This window comes from Cupressus sempervirens, chromosome 4 (genome assembly GCF_028749045.1).
Source record: "Cupressus sempervirens isolate cs-2001-9-10 chromosome 4, ASM2874904v1, whole genome shotgun sequence".
Taxonomy (NCBI): Eukaryota; Viridiplantae; Streptophyta; class Pinopsida; order Cupressales; family Cupressaceae; genus Cupressus; species Cupressus sempervirens.
The window spans coordinates 630,441,224-630,462,912 of NC_143121.1; positions in this window are offsets into that span (position 1 = coordinate 630,441,224).

The following is a 21,689-nucleotide window of genomic DNA, read 5'->3' on the forward strand; positions in this document are numbered from 1 at the left end:
ATAATTCTAAGTTGGTAACTAAAAATCTTATTGTGTCAATAGATAATAGATTGTGGAGTGGAAAAAAGAAGAAGAAGGTTGCATTTGAGGAAAGTGATTGGCTTAAGAGTTGAGGGTAATTAAAATATAGATGGATGAGGAGATCCTTGGTGGGTGGAGATGAATGCAAAGGTATGAATCCGAATTCCAACTCAAATATATTGCCTCATTGACACAATATCAAGAGATTAGTAATAACAAAACCCAATATTTTTGCAACAAGCTTCTTGAAGGTGAACAAGACCTAGAGCCACTTTTGTTTCATCTAGGAAAATAAGGGATTTTATATAGTCTATAGGAGTGGCTCATGTTACATACTTGTCAAGATGCAAACTCCTCTTTATATGGATTCTATTTGGTGAAGCCACTACTGGGAAAAAAAAAACCTCTATAAAACATTTTCTTCAACAATAACAAAAAAAAGTTAAATTTTCTTTTAGGCTTCCATCTATTAACAATTTCATTTTAGTCTAAACAATGTAAAAATAAACCGTTCTTAATCTAAATCAAGGAAATTGTTCTAGCTCTGAAAAAATACAACCTGCACTTGACAACAGAAGATATAGTTGAGAAATACTTTATTACATAGTCCTATCTTCTAGTGTTTCTGCATCCTTTGTGTTGTCACAAGAATTGATGCACCAAATTTATCTAATAAGCTAAACCTCATCACATGCAAATAATGTCTGTTGAACAAGTTATCTTCCTCTACAGTCATTACATTTTCGACAATTGCAATAAGAAACATGTAGCCCTCCCAAAAAATGATAGTTTCCATAGTCAAATATTTTAGATAATATTTCTGAGAAAAAAGAAAAGACCACCGAGAAAAATAACAACAACAATCAATAGGAAAATACTAATTTCATAAACGATGTCAAATAAATTTGATTATATCTTAGAAACTATAACATGGATGTTATCGACACGATTTTCAACCAAAATAATACTTCTAAGGAAATCAAAAACTTTAGTCCCACACCTTTATGATAGATAAGTTAATAAAAAATACAATAGAAAATAATAATATAAGGTGACAAATATTTCAATAATGTTATACAAAAAAGGGCCTAGTTAATCTTAATAAATCATTATCTTTTCAATTTTGAATATTGCATTTATTAATTTAAGTCTACAATTCATTTATAACTTTTCTAATATATAAATTTTTAAGTTGTGTCTAGAGTAGATGACAATTAATGATTATCTTATCTAAATATCTAAACCAATATTGTTTGGCCTTATTTTATCTAATAGTTTTCTTATTATTCTTATATAAACTATCCTAAAAAATAATATTCATAAATGACTTAGCATTAGAATCCCCATAATTTGTGAGTTACTTTTAGAGTTGCATCTTATCACCTATCAATTACGTCTTGCCACATTTCCTAAACGGTTAGATCATTACTAGTGTTGATCTTCACGATTTAGGGGCCAATCTTAATTTTTGTGCTCAATAAATTTTCAAACATATCTCAACGGATCCCCATATGTTTATCACAAAATAAAAATTCAAACCTATATAAAAATCTTTAATCATTCATAAGGCTTAGTTGATTCTAATGAGAATTTATGAACATTCAAATGATCAAGCAAGCACTTAAGATATGAGTATTTTAAGACATGCCAAACTGTTTAAAAATCCAACTGGGCATATCATTTGTTTGAAAATTCAATATAACAATGAAGTGGATTAATTATTAAAATACATTGTATGCATGACATTAAATTTACATCTTGAAAGTCTTTATATTATTATTTCAGAGTTAGAATCTTTATTTAAAATAAGTAAAACATATCTTCTTAATTGTGGTTAACCTAAACTATCATAGTTAAAATCTTGCATCTTTAGAAAAAGCTTTCAATTTAACCATAATTAAAGTTGAATATTTTTCTATACAAACAAATTTAAAAAAAAATAAAAATAAGTTTTCTTGATTTTACTAGATGTATCTAAGTTGTTCATTCTCAAATAAGAGACCACAACATCAAATCTTGTAGCTACTATTAGGAATATGATAACTTCTCTCTTATTGACTATGTCCACTACTTCCTAGAGACTACATCTCCATTATCAAATTTGATTATTGATAAAAAAAAATTCTTAGCATTTATTGGAAATGTTTATCCTTATCTTTATATGAAAAAAGTATAAGATTATGTAATTTTATTCTAGATTTTATCTTTTCAATTATGCACAACGAGTTTATAACCAAAACTTTCTTCCATAAGTTCAAGGTATATAATAAGATGTAATATTGAAATATGTTAATAAAATACATGCTGTATGCTTTGGCATACAATTTTATTATATTCTCATCACTTATACTTTTTTCCACATTATAATAATTATATTATATTTTCATATTTGATAATTGCATTGGAGTACATTGATTATAGGAAAGTTAGATTGATTGTATTCTTAGAGGAGTTTTGAATATTAATAGATTAAAATCTAGTTTCCATAGTAAGAAGAACAAAAATTTTGAGGTTCTTTTTCTTAAACAAACATAAAGAGTCATTGTGAGGAGAATTATTAGAAGTGATCAATGTCAAAGGAGAAAGTAATTTAAAACATTTTGTAGATAGAGTAGAAAAATTTGTTAAAGAGTCGGTTATAGAAGATGTTGGAATTGTTGACAATTTGTTTTACAATAGATTATAGTAAGATGCTTAAAAAAAAAAACTTTCCACTCAAGTTAGATTTAGTTATAAGATATATTTGAGTGTGCTAATACTAAAATCTTAGAAGCCACTATTTTGAAAAGAACATGATATTTTTAAAAATCCCCTATGATAGGTTATTCATGTCTATGAAACAAGGAAAATAAAGATCCAAGGATATTATGATTAATTAAAATAATCTGGAGTCCCTCAAGCTAGTTCATACTTGACACATATCTTCCTTCAAAACAACCTAGGGCCCAATTTTCCAATAAATCAATAGTGCCATTACCTTTCCTCAAGGTGTAGATAGCCTTCTTTGTAGTCCTCCATAAGACATAAAATTTTCCATGGTAGTTTGCCTTATTAGTGAGGATTTCAACAATGAGCCAAGTCAACTTCTAAATTATGATATTATCAGCACCAATATCTTGGAGGATCTTACTTCCTTGCTACATAGCCATCCCCTCAACATAATTATTAGAACTTACTCCTATGTCTCTAGAAAATCCTCAGATCATTTACACTTTTTTTTTTCTCACTAGACTTCCTATCATCCACATTACATTTTAACTAGTCTAATTTAGGTGGGTTCCATTTAGTCTCTTTTCTCTTCCTTATACGTGTCCAATTTAAGTTGATTAGGGTTTGATTGATATGCCATATTTGCTTCACTATAGAGTCAATCAAATTGGGGAAGGAGGTGCATTTAGGATAGGTACCAACATTAACACTAAACCTAACCAATATTTTAACTAAATGAAATAAGTCATTTTTTGATTTCATATCTTCTCTATAAGCCCTATTATTCCTCTTATTCCATAGGGTCCAAGCAATAGTAGCTAGAATTTGAAGCCAAAGATTATACATAATGAGGTGGTTTAAAGGAGAATTTTTCTAGACCCAGAAAACATCTTTAGTAGTATTCAACATAACCAATTGAGTTTGAAAATATTGGAACACATGAACCCAAAGACATTTTTCATATTACACTTTGTGAAAATGTGATCAATAGACTTCTCATCCTTTTCACTTAGCACACACTTGTTAGGGAGGTAGAAACCTCTTTTGGATAAATTGTCCAGGGTTAGAATATTCTTATGTGCCACTGCTCATTAGAAACACTTGGTCTTAGGCATTAGCTTAGGCATCCATACCATATCCCAAATAGGATTAGGTTCTACATTTAGGTCTTGGGAAAAGAATTCTTATTTTACTAAGGATCCATTACTCGTACGTTTCCAAATTCACCTATCCTCTAATCTAGCAAAGAACAATTGAGAGCACTGAAACAATTTTGACAAAGAAAAAATATGTTCTTTTCTTATATTAAGGATTCTTCTCATTGCACAATGCTTTTCGCAGAGATCCTTTAGGCCAATCCATCTAGAATTATCCCCTTTTGAGACTAAGTAATCCTCCATCTTCTCACCCACTATTCTATTCAACCATTTTGTCATTGGATTTTTCATGAACACCTCTTTCAATTGTCTCTCCTCTTTCTATAATTTCAACTAGAGGCATGCATTTCTACCATTTCCTATTAGTTTTGTACTTCCCTTTCTGAGAATACCTTTACTCTTGTTTATAGCTTTCCAAAGGAAGGAGCTCTTTTTAGTGCTATTCTTTTCAAGGAAGTTACCAATTGGGTCATTAGGTAAATATTTAGCTCTAATTATACTGGTCCATTGTTTTTTTTTTTGTTCAATTAGCTTCCAAATCACCTTATTTATAAGGGCTCTATTCATTTCTCTAAATCTTCTAATACTAAGACCTCCATAAGTGATAGGTCTACAAACTTTCTCCCATCTAACCAAAGACATTTTTCTTTTGTCCTCAGTGCCCACCCATAGAAAAGTCTTTTGTATATTTTCAGAGTGTTTTCAACTTCACTTGGCATGAAAACTATAGACATAAAAAATATAGGGATGCTTTGAAGAAAGGCCTTAAGAAGTTGGAGTTTTCCTCCAAGACTTAGCCTCCCTTTCCACCTTGTAAGTTTTTTAAGGAATCACTCCACAAGGCTATTCAAGAAGGATATAAGAGGCTTGTTAGGGGAGAAAGGATGGCCTAAGTAAATGTCATAGATAGAGGATATTTCACTATTAAGAATGGAAGATATCTAAACCTATATGTCTCTCCTAGTACTAAAGAAGAACAACTTACTTTTATGAAGGTATTTAGGAGGGCTTTCCATCTTTCTGCTTCACCTATTAGAGATTTTCTAAATAGAACCATGTCATCAATAAATTTTTGATGTGTCGAGGGAGGGAGTCTATGAGAAACTTTGACACCTTTTAGAGATTGATTAGTATTCAATCTATAGAGGTTTCTTCCTATAATTTCCACAAAAAAGACAAAAATATGTGGAGACAAGGGGTCTTCTTGTCTAATACCCACCCCTAATGAGAAGAAACATGTAGAAACCTCATTGATCAAGAAGAAAACATACTTGGTAGTTTTGACATAAATCATAATCATATTTAGGAGTTTCCCTTTAAATCCAAACTTTTTCAAGACTTTTTCTAGGAAAGTCCAACTGATCCTATCATAAGCTTTAGAGATATCAAGTTTAATAGCTGTAGTAGGTTTTCCTTTAGAACCCATAAAGTGGAATAATTCATGAGTAGTTATTACTGCATCCATGATATTCCTTCCAGAAACAAATCCTTTCTATTATTTGGAGACTAGCTTATCCATAATAGGTTTTAGTCTATTCACCATAACCTTAGTATTGTACAAGATTACATGGGTCTATAATATTCTAGGGAAGTAAGGTTGTTCTTTTTGGGGATTAGAGAAATTTAAGTGTTGTTTAAGTCTTTGGCTAACTTTCTTGTTCTAAGTAAATGACAAACCACATTGAAAACTTCATCTCTCATTATCTCCTAGTACTCTTGGAAGAAAGAAGGGGGCGAGCCATTGAGCCTAGGAGACTTGAATGTCTAAAATGAGATCTTTTCCCTTCTAACTTCCTCTTTACTTACTCTAGCCATGAGATCAAATTTCTCCTCCTTTGAGACCAACCAAGTAATGTAACTAAGAAGATCTTCTAGGTCATCAAGATTATTGAGATTTCCACTATTCATAAAATACTTTACAACCTTAGTCTTGATGCCATCTTCATGCATTATCATCATTCCATCTGCCTTGGTTAAAGATTTGATCCTATTTGTGCAATGGTGTTTCAAAATAGCTTGGTAAAAAAACCTACTATTTATGTCACCTTTAGTAAGCTATTGGACTCAAGATTTCTACTTCTAGAAAACCTCTTCCTATTTAGATAGCTTTAACCGATGTTCCCTTAGGTTCCTTTTTGATTATCCAAGCTCTTCATCTTCATAGTCTATCTCTATTTGGTTTTGAACTCTCTTTATCTTCCCTACTGAGTCTTTTTTCCTTTCAAATAGGTTACTAAAAGAGTTCTTATTCCATCCTTTTACTTTGAATTTGATCTCTCTTAATTTAGAATTAATCATAGGGGAACTCACAATTGGGATGCTCCACCACTTATGAATGAGATCCCTTAGGCCTTAGTGTAAAAGTCACTTGTTCTTGAATTTGAAGGGGGAAGCCAATCTTTTGCTAGTGATCCATTCCAACAAAATAACATTGTATTCAAATCCAATTCTGGGTTTAGGTGTGAGATGAAAGTCATCTACATTATTCTAGTTAGTATAGGGTAAATTTATCAAGTATCACTTGGATCAATCTATTTCCCTGTCTCCTGTTGGTCCACGTGAACTTATAACCCTCTAGATCCATATCAATAAGTCCCAATTTGAGTAAAAACTCCCCAAGATCTATCATACTATCTGAGTAGTCCTCATTTCCTCTCACTTTTTGTAAAGTTTAATGGGGAATAAAAATATCTTGTTATCATCCATTTTTTGTTTTGGTTATTACCCATCTAGTTGGACACTGAGGACCAATTTTTTTTTTCTTTGTCCCTTATAATTAGGAGCGTATATGTTTACCAAGTTCTAAGACTTTAGTTATATTACCATGATAAAATAAAATAATGGAGTTAGGAGAAGAATGAAGCAAAGTACCTAAGATTTTATTTGTGTTCTACATAATGTCCATACCTCCATAAGCCCCCAAAGATTCCACCAAAACCTAATCCACCATAGGCCACACACTACTAACCATTTTATCTAAACCTTACTATTGGATCTTTATTTATTGAATCAAGATCATATCTACTTTGGTCTCTTGAAGAGCACACTTTAAAATATGATGCTTTTTCAAACTATTAAGACCTCTCAAATTCCACGATAAGACTTTCATTAAATATTAGATTAAAAAATTTGGGACTTAACCATTAGAAATAAATATAAACTAATCAGTCTGGTCCCTTTCCCTCACCTTTCCCTTTGTCGGTCCCTTCTTTGTTTTTTTCACATTCCCTTTGTGCTTATTACCTAGGTGGTTTGTGATTGATATTTTCCTTGGTCTAGTTTATTCTTTTTCTTTTTCTTTTTTTATGTCGACTACATTCCAATTGAGTTCTTCAAAAATTTCCTCATTGTCTTCTAGTTCTTTATGGGAAGAATGAACAAACAATTTTTTTAGAGGTCTTAGTTGATCATTAGACCTAAATGTACCACCATCCTCTAGATCATTAGAGGATGAGGGAGGAGTCAGGAGTACTCAAAATCTTGAAAGGTGATTAGGGCTAATACTAACAAAAAGTCATAAAGATCCTGTGTTAGAAGGGTTAGGGAGAATTGAGGCTTGACATACTTCTTCATCTAGAATCTTCTCTTGGTTAGAGTTAAGGAGAGGACTATGATGCTTCAATACAAGGGATGGGGAGGATTGAATAGGAGGGGATTTAGGATTGTGAATAGAGTAACCTTTAGGAGGGATGGGGGGGAGGGGAGTGGGCTAAGCTCTACTCTACATTAACCAAAGGTACATGAGGTCTGCAAAGGATGGGCATGAGATATTCAGGTGACAAAACCTTTTTCTATTAACAAAGAACATCTTTGCTTTCTTAGACTTCAAAGGATGAACAAAGGAGCCAATCTAGATTCTAGTGTAACCACAATGGGAAACTCCTTGTTCACCTCAACACTCACAAAAATTCTAGCAAAAAAGAGTCTAGAATTAGATCGAGTAATATTATCCACCAATAGGAGAGTACAATTTTTTTTTGCGATTCCTTCGAACACTTCATTGTTCCAAAATTCAAGAGAGAAGTGACGAACCCAAGTCAAGGACTCCACCCCAAGTCTACCATTGGGGCTAGTCTAGGCTTCCATTTACAAATTACAAAATTATTTTTAACAATATATCCTAGAGACCATGAATCATAAGATAAAACATAATTGATATCTTCCTTATTGTAGAACAAGAACAAAAACATACCATTGACCAACACATTACATTTAACACTTCCTTTCAGGGAGCAAGTAGAGGTAGCCCATTTCTAGAGGATCTCGATAGAGGGTCTGAAATGAAGGAAGTGACCAACCAAAGTAAGTTCAATTTCTTTGGCCATTTCCTCCAAGATCACATGTAGAACATTAATGATATTCCCTTTTATCAAGCAAGAACCTTTGGATACCAATGGGTTGAGGGGTTAGGTAGCTACACCAATTAATTTTGAGGCAAACAAGATTCCTTTCTAGATAGGGGAGTCTTGGAGGCTGTCATCAACAAGTGTTATATTGTTTTTCCCTAAAAAAAGGGTGGGTGGGGGGTGGAGAGCTTGTTTTGAGGAGGGATTACCAAGCTAATAGTAGCCTCCGAAGGCTTAGACTAGATCTTCAAGACCTCAGGGGAAATGGTAGGATTACACTCCAAAGGGGTTGGGAAAGAAGGTTTCCCACTCGCTGACCTATGACTAGGAATGGAAGTAGGGGATGGATGACACAAAGCTGAAAGTAGGGGTTCACAATGAGAAAATGTAGAGCTACGAATGATGCCACTGAGGCTTTATGTTGAGAGATGAGTTATTAAAGTGATTGTGATTGAACTTATATTATCATGTAATTCACATGTAACTCAAATTGTTGGGTTGCTTTTGTTTTGCATTTTGAGATTTTGTAGCTTAAAATATCTCCAAAATGTTGTTGGGTTATATATTAATTTTCATATTTATAAAAATAATAATAATCAAGCTATTTAGTTAGTGTTGATTCCTAATGCAAGAGACCAATGAAACTAATCTACTAACACTCTCTAGCCACAAGTTGATAGATACATTTAGTTGCACACAACTTTTAGCCCTTAGTTAAGGTGGTCAAATGACTTACCTTGATTAGTTCTATCTCACTACATGGAAGCACATCGCGAGAGACTTTAGAGGGTGGTCTAATTTCCTTGCACCACACAAAAATGGCTAAATGATCTTTGTTAATGCTATGTAGTCATTATAGAGAAGTCCGTAGTGTAATACTAGACTATTTGAGGCCCTTTCATAATTTTTAAAGTACGAAAATATCAAATAGATAGTAGAAGTGAGTAACCCACCCTTGGCCTTTACTTTCACAAGATATATAAGTCTTGATGATCTAATCCAAATAATAAAACCACAAATTTTAAAATATGTATTTGAATTAAACACACTCTTTATGCTCCATTAAATTGAAATTATCCTTTAGAATGACCCTTAGACAAGTCTCCTAAAACTGAATTAAAAAAATAAAAATCAAATATAACCTTTTTTAATTTAATAACAGTCTAGATAAATAATAACATTACAATAAATTTATAGAACCTTTTAACCATCTAATTACCTTAAAAATAACTAGAAACTAACTAATTTATTATTAGTCCCTGCCTTTTAAAAGGCAAAGACTATTGTTTTCATCTGAACTATAAACTATTAATCATGTTTTCAGATTTGCTTAGACATAGGAAAAATAAAGATATCGTATGCTATACAGTATTTTAATTACATTTATTTCTATTTTATATAATTTTTTTTTCATTTCCTATTCGTCAAGTGTGTTTTCCCAGTGGTTTAATTGTTTTAAAAAAGGGGAAATAAATCGCATTGTGAGGGAGCCAATTGGCAAGTTACGAGCGAGGGCATTTATTGTGTTAATATTAATGCTGTTGTTAATGTTATTGTAGTGAAACCTGAAACTTGCATAGAGAGAATAAAACAATGTGAATGTGTTTAAGTGGGCATTGGACATTAGAGAGAAGAGGCTGAAGATCTGTCCATTTGCCATTGTCTTCCATGGAATTCTTTCATGCCTAGGTTTTAGTATTTCAGATTACACCATTTTGGGTTGATTGAAAATTGTGTGCAAGTTTCAAGACTAGTAGGTTTAATTTACGGTTCTTTATTTTTCCTAATCTTGTCCATAGAATAATCTATTTAGCCGACTGCAAATTATGAAACAGGGTTCTAGTTAATTTTTGGAGTAATTTCACCACATCAAATGCTAGTTAGTTTCAATTAGATTTGAATATTTCATTAAACAGGGGTTTCAAATTTTTCATAAATAAGTTTCCTTTCACTTTTTAATCATAGCGAAAATTCTAGACCCTTTTCATTTGGATATTTCTGAGATTTGGAGAATTAGGGAATTGGGTGAACATCCCCTTGCAACATCACGCCGTGGGGGCGTAGTCAGGTCACTTGCTATATTATACATGCTTATGTACTGATTGTAACCTTTAACTTCATGAAAACAAGCTTATATACCAATTGTAACCTTTAAATATGTGAAAACTAGTTTGCCTTCCATAGGGAACTCACAGAGATGTTGTGTTGCAGATTTTTTCTTGAAGATTTAAAGTTTAAACTCACCTCAATCTGTATATTTGCACTGCCCCCCATGACTGATCTGCTGCCATCCCCTCATTATTCCCAAATTCAATCCCTTCATCAACCATTGTTGGATCCTATCCCCACATCCCCACTTTGTCTATTAGGAAACTCCATCAAACTATGAAGATAAGATAGTTGTGCATTAAGTGAATAAAAACTTTAGTGTCTTATTATAATAGTCCTTTTTACCTTCAATATTGTTCAAATATCCCTTCAATCATATGTACATTTGTCATGTCATTGTGTGTTAAGCCTTGACACAAATAAAAAATTAAAAATAGAGATTGTAGCTTTTAATTTTGAAGCTTCGTTTGTAGAGTTGTAGAAAAATAATGTTGCAGACTTTTCAAATACATAGTAGATGAGTTGGAAGCATAAGATAATGAGAGAGAGTTGATGCCATTCAAAAAAGCTTCTACCTTCAAGAGAATCATGTCACAGGAAGGTACCTAGATGTCATTATTACACCAAAATAGGGAAATTGCACCTTCTAGCATAAGTTAGTGACCAGCACTAGAAACCCACAATCTTTATTATAGCAAACTCTTCACTACCATATACACCGAATGGCTCAGCATATAAATATGATATGAGCCAAGAGTTGCCGTGAATGAAAATGACAATGTTCTCTGTCAAGCACATACCTCACACCATGTAGCTGTGCCAAATCTTGGAGTTCTTATGCTAGGAAAGAAAGCCTATGTGTAGGGAATGAGTCTCACTAAGCAGAAAACTTCCATAAAATCCTTGAAAGGAAATGGTCAATATGGGACAATCTTGACACTGAGAACTGATTATAAAAATATAAGCTTTCAACTCCAAAACTGTATATTGCAAGCAATGTGTACAAACCATGAGATTCTGTAATAAAAAATGGAACTCAATACATATTTGTCTCTTAAATCAAACAATTTTTGAGAGAGAGCCATGCCAAAGAGGTTAAAATTCTCATTAAATCCATGCTCAAGAAAAAAAACTTATGCTAAAAAGGTTAAAACTACACCAAACCAAGAATTATTGAAGCAACCACATGATTCAATTTCTTAGAATATGGAGGACACATGTGTAGCTTGGTTTATTTTATTTCAAACACACAAAAAGTACCTTTTAGGCAATTCATTTCTTGAAACTCAAATCCACACCAAACCAAATTATTAAAACTTCAGAATCATAAACCTTATATTTTTCTTAGGTTTCTCAACAAATAAGCAATATCTTTAAAATCAACACCTATGTAATATCACTTTCTTGAATTGCCTTGTTATCTACTCAATATTCAAATTCCAAATGAAGCAAGGAACATGATATCTATCATCAACTCATCTTAACATCGTTCTATGAAGCACAATAGGGGAGAAATGAATATCCAATATTATGAACTCATGCTGCCCATCTTATGTAAGAATTATGAGCTCTAACTAGGTATGCCATTTTGTTGTAAACAATAAGATATATTAACTTGGAAGACCGAGTATGTGTATGAAATGATTTCATGAATGATAAAAATCTAATTATCTTTTTGTGAGCAATAATTATTCTGAACATGAATTTTTACTTAGTCAATATATTAGTTCTGAGTATTAGATTAAAGATTACAAGTATTGTAGATTGAGTTACTATACGAATTGCATTAATTTATATAGTAGTGAATTTGAGTTTTTGTAGGGCAGTTTAGGAAGTTTTGGGGAAGCTAAGGGAAGACAATGCTTCATAACCATTTGAGAAATTCCTTGTAAAGTTATCTTGAGCAAATCAACAAATCAATATTATAATGTTTTTGATATTTTGTGCAAAGGTTTAATATGCAATTAAGTTTCCTGCTCACCACCGACCTCATGCCTACGATAATTTCAGTAAGTCAAATCATGGAAGACCTGAAGTTAGAATATAATAATAAAAATAACAATCATAGAGAACCTATCCTAGTTCAGAAATTCACAATAAAAGCTGACATGGAATGATCATTTGAGTCAACATTATTTTTCTGTCAGAAATCTTTGAACTATTTCCATTATTCGATGTCCATGCTTAATTATTAATTCGTGATAAGGCAACAAAGCAGATGGGATTCATTAGTCAGTCAAAGGGGAGAACAAACGTTCTTAGGTACAAGATAAGACTGCCGACTGTTTCCACGTGCTTTCCTGTTTTTAACTTCTATAGCAGCTTGGCTTAATTATTTTTTAGTTTTTTCGAAAGATTAGTAAAAAACTTGTCGACGTATAAGACACCATTAGCAATTTTTTTTTTAATGGGATAGTACAATCTAAACTTCATGAAGTCAAAAATAGAAAATGCAACTTTACATTAGGAATATATTACAAATTCAATTAAAATTAGAATACAAATTAGGAGGGACTTCTAATTTAATGAAAGGGTGTAGATTCAAAAATTCTATACTAAGCCATCCATATGTTAGTGGAAGGTTTTTAAATTATAGTATTGTCATTCGAAGTAACCAACTCAACATATGATATGTGCAAATTTTTGAAGCTCAACTCATTTTAATAATTATATAATGTCTTAAATAATTGTAATTTGATTTATTTCAATAATTTAATCTACCAAATAAACTAGTAGAGAAATGTTCTTTGTGGGTTGTTGGGTGTAGTTGAATGACACTTGTGAAGGGATCTAATGGGAGAATATAGTTATGTACAACAATATTATGTTAATTCTCTAGTTGATTATTTATGTGATAAAATGTTTGTTATATATCAAGATTTTAAAATGGTAAGGAATTAAACATATTTCAATAAATAAAAAGAGGAGATTAACAATTTATACAATGTTATGAATAGTTTTTGAATTGGGGAAAAATGGTTTTACAACGACTACATATCCAATGTCTTACAAACCAACATTAAAAATAACATCATTATGAAAAGAGACAAAATAAAAACCTTGACAAGAATTAGATGCCAATGAACAAGGAAAAAACCAGAGTACAAAGACCCTAGAAAATATACTAACATTTAGTCAAAGATTGATTTTTCTCAATAGTATCAAAATTCATATCTCTAATTTTCCTAACAATGCTATCATGAGGAGTAACACCTTTATCCTTAATACTTAATTTCATAGTAAGATCCGAGCTAGATTTAAGATTAACATCAACATTAGGATCCTTTGCACTTGTATTGGAAACATTATTTTTCTTCTTACACTAAGAAAAAATCCACATCAGTAATATAATCTTTAGCATTGCAAACATGCGAAATACCTTTGGATAGGCGACGAGCTTCCTTATATCCTCATTAGTGTCCAATAGATAATACTTTCTGACATTGACCACCTTGTTGAGCACAACCTAAACACCATCAAACTAATATGCCAACTTTCAAATTTTTGATTCATGATTCTCCTTCAGCTCATGAATACTAGAAGTCAAGTTCCTAGTATAGGAGAGGATATCATCAAGTTCCTAGTATAGGAGAGGATATCATCAAGTTTCTGAGAATCTGATGAAACACACATGATAGCCTTTAACTTAGAAAAATTGTAATGAAAAATGATTTTCTTGACTAAGAATAAATAACTTAGTGATCTACCCACTAAAGACTCATTCATGTAATTGGAGCCCTTCTTAAGAGGAGTATCATTACTAGTAAACACTATAATATCAATATGATTATCTTTTCTTTCTTTTCCTTTGTTCGTTCTGATTTTAAATCAACAAGACAATATTTTGAAACGAGATATGACAACATTTTTAACTTTTTTTAATCTTCAATATTGTATAATACAAAAATCATATTAAACATTTTTTTAAGCTTTACTCTTCAACACTTTGATATCATATTATTAAAAATAGAATAATTATATTTACACAATATAAAATAAAATAATAAAAATATCTTTTAGAAGTAAATTTCAATATGTTATATTGTTAAACTTAAAATGTACTTCAACTACAACAAATCGTAAATTATAATTTATCTAAATTTAACTAAATTAAAGCAAGATGAATCTATTAATGTTCAAGACATATTAATATTGAAGACTTATTATGTAAAGCTTAATATTCTAGTAGTAAGTTCTTAGATAAGTATGTGTTCGTAGAAATACTTTGAGAATTCCTAAAAACACTATTGTTGAGATCAAATTTGGTCTTTTCCTTCACCAATGCCACAATTATGTAGACTTTTTATTCCCTCATTTAAACATTTATAATAAAATACCTCCAATATTTTCCTCTTAGAAAAAATAATGAAGCTCATATGTGTCTTTTCCTTATTTAATCAAGTGAATTTGGTATGAATTTTAAATATGGAGTTATAGATAAACAATTAGCAATCATGTTGTTTACCTTAGATTTTTCCTTTTTCTTATTTTTGCCTGAATAGTGAAGCCAACATGCTTTATTACCCTATTGTGAATTGATAATTGATAATTTAGTTTTAACCTAATGTGTCTACTCTCATGAATAAACTATATATCTACCATTTAGCCCAAAACCTACCGCTTCTGGTCAACCTACTGGCTTCTATTACTTCCTAGGTGTAATGTCCCCTTTTTAGCATTCATAGCATGATGTTGTCGTTAGCCTATTTCCCCACGGTTCCGTAGGCTAACCAGGACATTAAAGGGGCTTAGAGGCCATTTGGCCTAGATAGTTTCAGTTGCAGGTCTTTTTGAGGGTTTTTGAGGCAACTTTAGGCATACTTACTATTTATAGTAAGTCATCTTGGATATGGTTGGACATCCAGTGGCAGCGGTATGTTGATGGTAATTGTTTAAAATTGGCAAGAAGACTTGTTTATCATTGATAAGATTTGTTATGCATTGATAAAGCTATTTTATAAAGTTAAATTTAAATATTTAACTTTATTAATGCATAGACTATAGTTTGTGGGAAATATTTAAATTAAAAGAGTCCCCTTTATTTTATAACACATTGGAGACATAAGTTACATAAAGGGAGTGATGTTTTATCCCACATTGAGAAAACGAAGGATTGAGCTCTTGTGAGAACACTATAAAAGAAAGGGAAGAGCTTCTTTTTAGGAGGCTTGGAAATATCAAAGAAATTGGGAAATTTTTTGGAGGTTATGTCTCAATAGTTTGAAGGACGAAATCCCTTCAAGTTGGAAATCTTGACGCCATTGAAAGATATGGTCTTGAGATTTAACATGGTAGTAGTCCGAAAAAGTAGATACAAAAAAGCAGTTTGAAAAAGTGAAACAAAAAATGCAGGCTGAAAAAGCAGTCTATAAAAGTAGTCCGAAAAAGTGGAACCAAAAAAGCAGGTTGAAAAAGCAGTCTGTAAAAGCAGTTCAAAAAGCAGATCCGAAAAAGTAGTTCGAAAAAGCAAATCGAAAAAGCAAAGTAGAAGGGGCAGCATTGAAGGAAATTATTACAACCATCTACAACCAGGTTCCCTTGTTAGTATTGTTTTTAGGGTATTATAAGTTTCAGCTGTAAGTGTGCATTATACCAGCATTATCATTTGTAATCCATGTAAATGCCAAAAGTCTTGGCCATATTTCATGAGCATTGTATTTGAAAATTCATTGCAATTAAGAAAATAATAGTTGCTGGTGTCATTTAAGCCATTCAATATCATTATTTATCAGCTAGTTAGTTTGCATACCAACTGTTTGTAAAAATGCCAGTTGGCTGTAGGTATTCATTTCTCATGCTTAGATCATATATATGCATTGAATATTGTCAAAATTAGTAGCACACTCATGTTAGGTCATTGTGTAGTCCATTTGGAGTCTTCTAGCACAAGATTCTTATTGATGCAAATTGAAGAAAGAGTCATTTAAAGCTAGCTAAAATACTATATCAGTCATACATCCCTTGCATGTGAATTGTTTGATGAAATTCCTTGAGCTTTCATCAGCATTTTTTGAGAGCAGATTTGAGGAGGGTCATTACAGTGGTATCAGAGCTATAAGTCCTGCCATCCTATGGAGGTCTTATAGGGAATTTGGAACAGTCGGATAGAAGGGAAAGTATTTGACGAAATATCAAAACACTAAAATCAGAGCATTTATGTTTGAGCATGCAATAGGGGCCTTATAATTTTTGCAATACTAGAGCAAGACAAAATAGGATTTCAGACCTGGAGAGCAAACAGTCTAGTTCATCTGTGCAGGTGGACATAGAATCTAGTCATACAGACACAGAGGAGGTATTCTTTCATTAAGACATCAATATGGGTGACCGAGATGACAGGAATGCTCGGGATCCTAGAGAGGAAATATTCTTACAGTTATTAGAGACCTTGGCACAGGGACAGAGATTAGTAGAACAGAGGGCACAAGAACAAAATAAGAGAATGGAGCTTATGATGTAGATGATGGCTTGTCAAATGGGGTTGAACGCTAACATAGGTGAAGGAAATAATAAGAATGGTAACAATCAGAATGGGAATAATTAGGATGGGACACATAATGGAGGTGAACAAGTTGGGAACAATTTCGGTCATGCACCCCAAAAAGCTAGGACAGTGAGTTCGAGGCCCATGATTCCCACATTTCCTCCTAGAGCTCTAGAGCAGCCCATACCAGAGTCTCAGATCACTGATATACAGGACCAGTTGAGGAGAGATTGGGAAGTCGGAGGTCCAGATTTTACTGCTGCAATTACCTTTAGGGAGTATATGGATGTGCCACGTAGAAATTAGTATATGGATGAAACATATGCCATGTGGACATGACAAGAACCAAAGCTATGAGCTACGGAAGAAGGTAGGGAAACTTCAGTTACCATATTATGATGGCTCGGGGAAGTCTACAGCAAGAGCTTGGGTTCAAAAGCTTGACACATACTTTCAAATGAACCCTAGGCTTGAGGAAGAAGCTATTAAGTATGCAACAATTCACCTGGATGAGTTAGCACACGAGTGATGGCATCATGGTATGGTCACTATGGGTCATGCACACATCACCTCATATGTGGAGTTTACAGAGAGACTGATTGAACATTTTGATAGGCCTAAGGATCGTACCTTCCCTATGATAGGCATAAACTTGTATGAGGAGTTTAACAGACATGCTAATTCAATACAGGGAGACATTAGCACATCTTCAGGTAATGGTTTATCTGCATCATCTTCATAGGCAAAAGGGGTTATAGATGTTGTGCAGGTTGAGCCAGTAGCATCAGAAGTTGATATCACAGGCACACCAGATTGTGTGATTGACATAGATAGTGATTCCAGTACAATTGTGCTAGATGAAGTTACAATAGTTGAGGATACTGTCATGTTTGAGGATAGTACATTTGATCAACAAGTGAGCATTCAGGACTTTGCAAAAAATGAGTATCAAGCACAATTGGATGCTTCTTCACATGAGATAGAGGCTGGTGGCTCTTTACTTGGTTTGGCAAGCCAGCTAAAGACAAGGGACACGAATATTGTCATGGCTTTATCTCATCATGACAGGATACATGGATTGATTGAGAATCACATTTGGATGATTCAACTACAGGAGAGACAGAAAGGAGTCACAACAGGTTCTTCTTGTGACAACTTACAACAGATCAAGGAAGGCATGGAGGCAGTGAAGGTAAGTTACATACACCTACTTTCAGATCGTGATCATCTCCTTAATCTTGTAGGGATCTATTTAGATGCATTGAAGAAGAAGGAGGAGGAGGTTGACTGACTTTCTCATGAGCTGGAGGATACTCAAAATTCCTTGGTGTGTATTCAGTTGGCTCTCCAAGATTCTGAGAGATATGTGGATGAGCTTTGTCTTGAGGTGAGCTCAGTTCAGGAGTTAGCAGGGACTCAATTTTCTTTTACAGTCAGGTTACATGTTGATGATTTTACAAAGATGATAGAGTTTACAGGAGAGTCCTAGGATCTGAGTATTATAGATGATAGCTATTCTAAGGTTACTCCTTTGGATAGTGTACCAAGGATAGAGTATAGGAGTTCGACCAGTCGGCACAATCATGTGTCTAGTCAGTTGAGAGTTGGTGAGTGAGACATTTCTATTGCTTGCGAGCATTTTGATGCTGTTCGTCAGTTGTTAGCAGTTTATGGATGGGGTTCTCCTACTAGTGATGAGCAGGGAGGCAGTTATCTTTCCTTGACAGAGATCCACTCTTTGTGTGAGGCTATCCAGATTTTGTGACAGAATTATATGCGGTTGGTAGCCAACAGAGATTATCTTATGGAGTGGGGCAGTACAACATATGACACATTATTGATCAAGGAAGATGAGGTGAGTGAGCTTACTCAGCAGCTCGAGGTGACTTCTGAGTTTCTTGAGAGTACACAGTTGGCTTTTGAGGAGTCACAGTTTCATTTAGTTGAGGTGACCATGGAGTTGGAATGACTCTAGTCTTTACCAGATTCTGTACAATCACTAATCGTGGTGTTTGGTGATCCGAGGATGTCCATGGTCGAGGTTGATAGGGGCAATGGAGATGAGGATATATCTATCCACGACACTAGTATTGGCATATTTGGTCCATTTCCACTGGAGGCAAGTTCAACTGAGTTGGGCGTTGTCGCTGAGCATTTTGGTATGTTTGACTTGGAGGGCACATAGACTAGTGATGTTGTGGTTGATTCTGCACTCTTGGCTATATCATCCTCTAGCTTAGCTGATGATCAGTCACAGTTGGTTGTATCACGTCTGCAGGATGAGTCTTTGACTGGGATTGGTTCTTTTTACCGGCATTACATTGTAGGATATGTTCATCGGTTTTCTTTTGATCCATGTGTTGAGGAGTTGATGGCAGAAAATTTTGGTCTGGGCTCTCATTTTTGCTATCTACCGTGTAATGACTATTCACCATCAGCAGTGCATGGGTGTTATGGTTATGAGACAGTGACCGGTGATCTACAGAGTTGTGTTAATTGTAGTAGGTGTGTAGTGTGTGGATTCTATGTATTTGGTACAGTTTCATGCGGAAGTATTCATCATTGTTGCAGAATTGTATTATACATTCCACATAGGCTAGTGGGATGTGTTGATGGTATTTACTATGTTGGCAGTTTGGGTTATCTACTCTACTTGGGTTCTGATATTTTGAGAGCTTGTTTCTCATGGGTTCTTGACTTTGGAGTTTGGGTGAGTTGTATTCGCCAATTTGATTATAGATTCCTCTTGGTTAATTTTTAGAGGTTGTTGCAAGAGCCTATGTTGACTGACAACAGTATAGTTCATGACTACATTTGGGATCCAAGTGGATTGATTGGGTTGTTGTTCGACCATTGCTTGGGGACAAGCAATTTTGGGAAGGGCGGTCTGTAATGTCCCCTTTTTAGCATTCATAGCATGATATTGTTATTAGCCTATTTCCCCACGGTCCCATAGGCTAACCAGGACATTAAAGGGGCTTAGAGGCCATTTGGCCTAGATAGTTTCAGTTGCAGGTCTTTTTGAGGGGTTTTGAGGCAACTTTGGGCATACTTACTATTTATAGTAAGTCATCTTGGATATGGTCGGACATCTAGTGGCAACGGTATGTCAATGGTAATTGTTTAAAATTGGCAAGAAGACTTGTTTATCATTGATAAGATTTGTTATGCATTGATAAAGCTATTTTATAAAGTTAAATTTAAATATTTAACTTTATTAATGCATAGACTATAGTTTGTGGAAAATATTTAAATTAAAAGAGTCCCCTTTATTTTATAAAAGGGAGTGATGTTTTATCCCACATTGAGAAAATGAAGGATTGAGCTCTTGTGAGAACACTATAAAAGAAAGGGAAGAGCTTCTTTTTAGGAGGCTTGAAAATATCAAAGAAATTGGGAAATTTTCTGGAGATTATGTCTCCATAGTTTGAAGGACTAAATCCCTTCAAGCTGGAAATCTTGACGCCATTGAAAGATATGGTCTTGAGATTTAACATGGTAGTAGTCCAAAAAAGTAGATACGAAAAAGCAAAGTCAAAAAAGTAGGTTGAAAAAGCAGTCCGTAAAAGCAGTCCAAAAAAGGGGAACCGAAAAAGCAGGCTGAAAAAGCAGTCCGTAAAAGTAGTTCAAAAGGCAGATCTGAAAAAATAGTTCAAAAAAGCAAATCAGAAAAGCAAAGTAGAAGGGGCAGCATTGAAGGAAATTATTACAGCCATCTACAACCAGGTTCCCTTGTTAGTATTATTTTTAGGGTATTATAAGTTTCAGCTATAAGTGTGCATTATCATTTGTAATCCATGTAAATGCCAAAAGTCTTGGCCATATTTCATGAGCATTGTATTTGAAAATTCATTGCAATTAAGAAGATAATAGTTGCTGGTGTCATTTAAGCAATTCAATATCATTATTTATCAGCTAGTTAGTTTGCATACCAATTGTTTGTAAAAATGCCAATTGGCTATAGGTATTCATTTCTCATGCTTAGATCATATATATGCACTGAATATTGTCAAAATTAGTAGCACACTCATGTTAGGTCATTGTGTAGTCCATTTGGAGTCTTCTAGCACAAGATTCTCATTGATGGAAATTGAAGAAAGAGTCATTTAAAGCCAGCTAAAATACTATATCAGTCATACGTCCCTTGCATGTGAACTGTTTGGTGAAATTCCTTGAGCTTTCATCAGCATTTTTTGAGAGCAGATTTGAGGAGGGTCATTACACTAGGTTTCCTTGGACCTTGGCCCTAGCCCCAACCACAAATAAACCAAGAAAAATCCTTCCTATGAGGTTAAAATTAGTGTCATTGATTCTGATACAAACACTAGGAAGAAAAAATTCAAGTCCCCCCAGGTATTATTCTAGTTCTGAGTCTATCGACAGTGATATTAAACCCACCCCATAATACAAAGTTTATCCCTAACCCCCTAGCCCCTCTCACATTTTTGACATCCTTGAAGCTACCTTGGTTAGAAGCGAGGGTGGGGGGGAGGGGGGTTGGACGTCACCTCCCCCAGAAAAGATACTCCTAAAGGTGGGATGAAAAAAGGCAAGCATAGCCACGGCCAGAGCCACAATAAAGCTTGACTGGATAGGCTGGAGTAGTCGATGAGGGATCTGGCTGATAATTACATTGGTATTTGCTAAAAATTTGACACATTGGTGAAATTCTCCACCAAAGTTATGCATTCCATGACCACCACCCTTCAATTTTTGTAGGTGAATAAGTATGTGAAGGAATCAAGTAAGGAGAGCAAGACTACTTGTTCCATTTATGGCTTCTTGGCAAAGGACTAGTTGAAGACGCTCCTAGACAAACCTACCAAAGTGGAGGAGGTGAATGTGAACATGGATGTGCCTGAG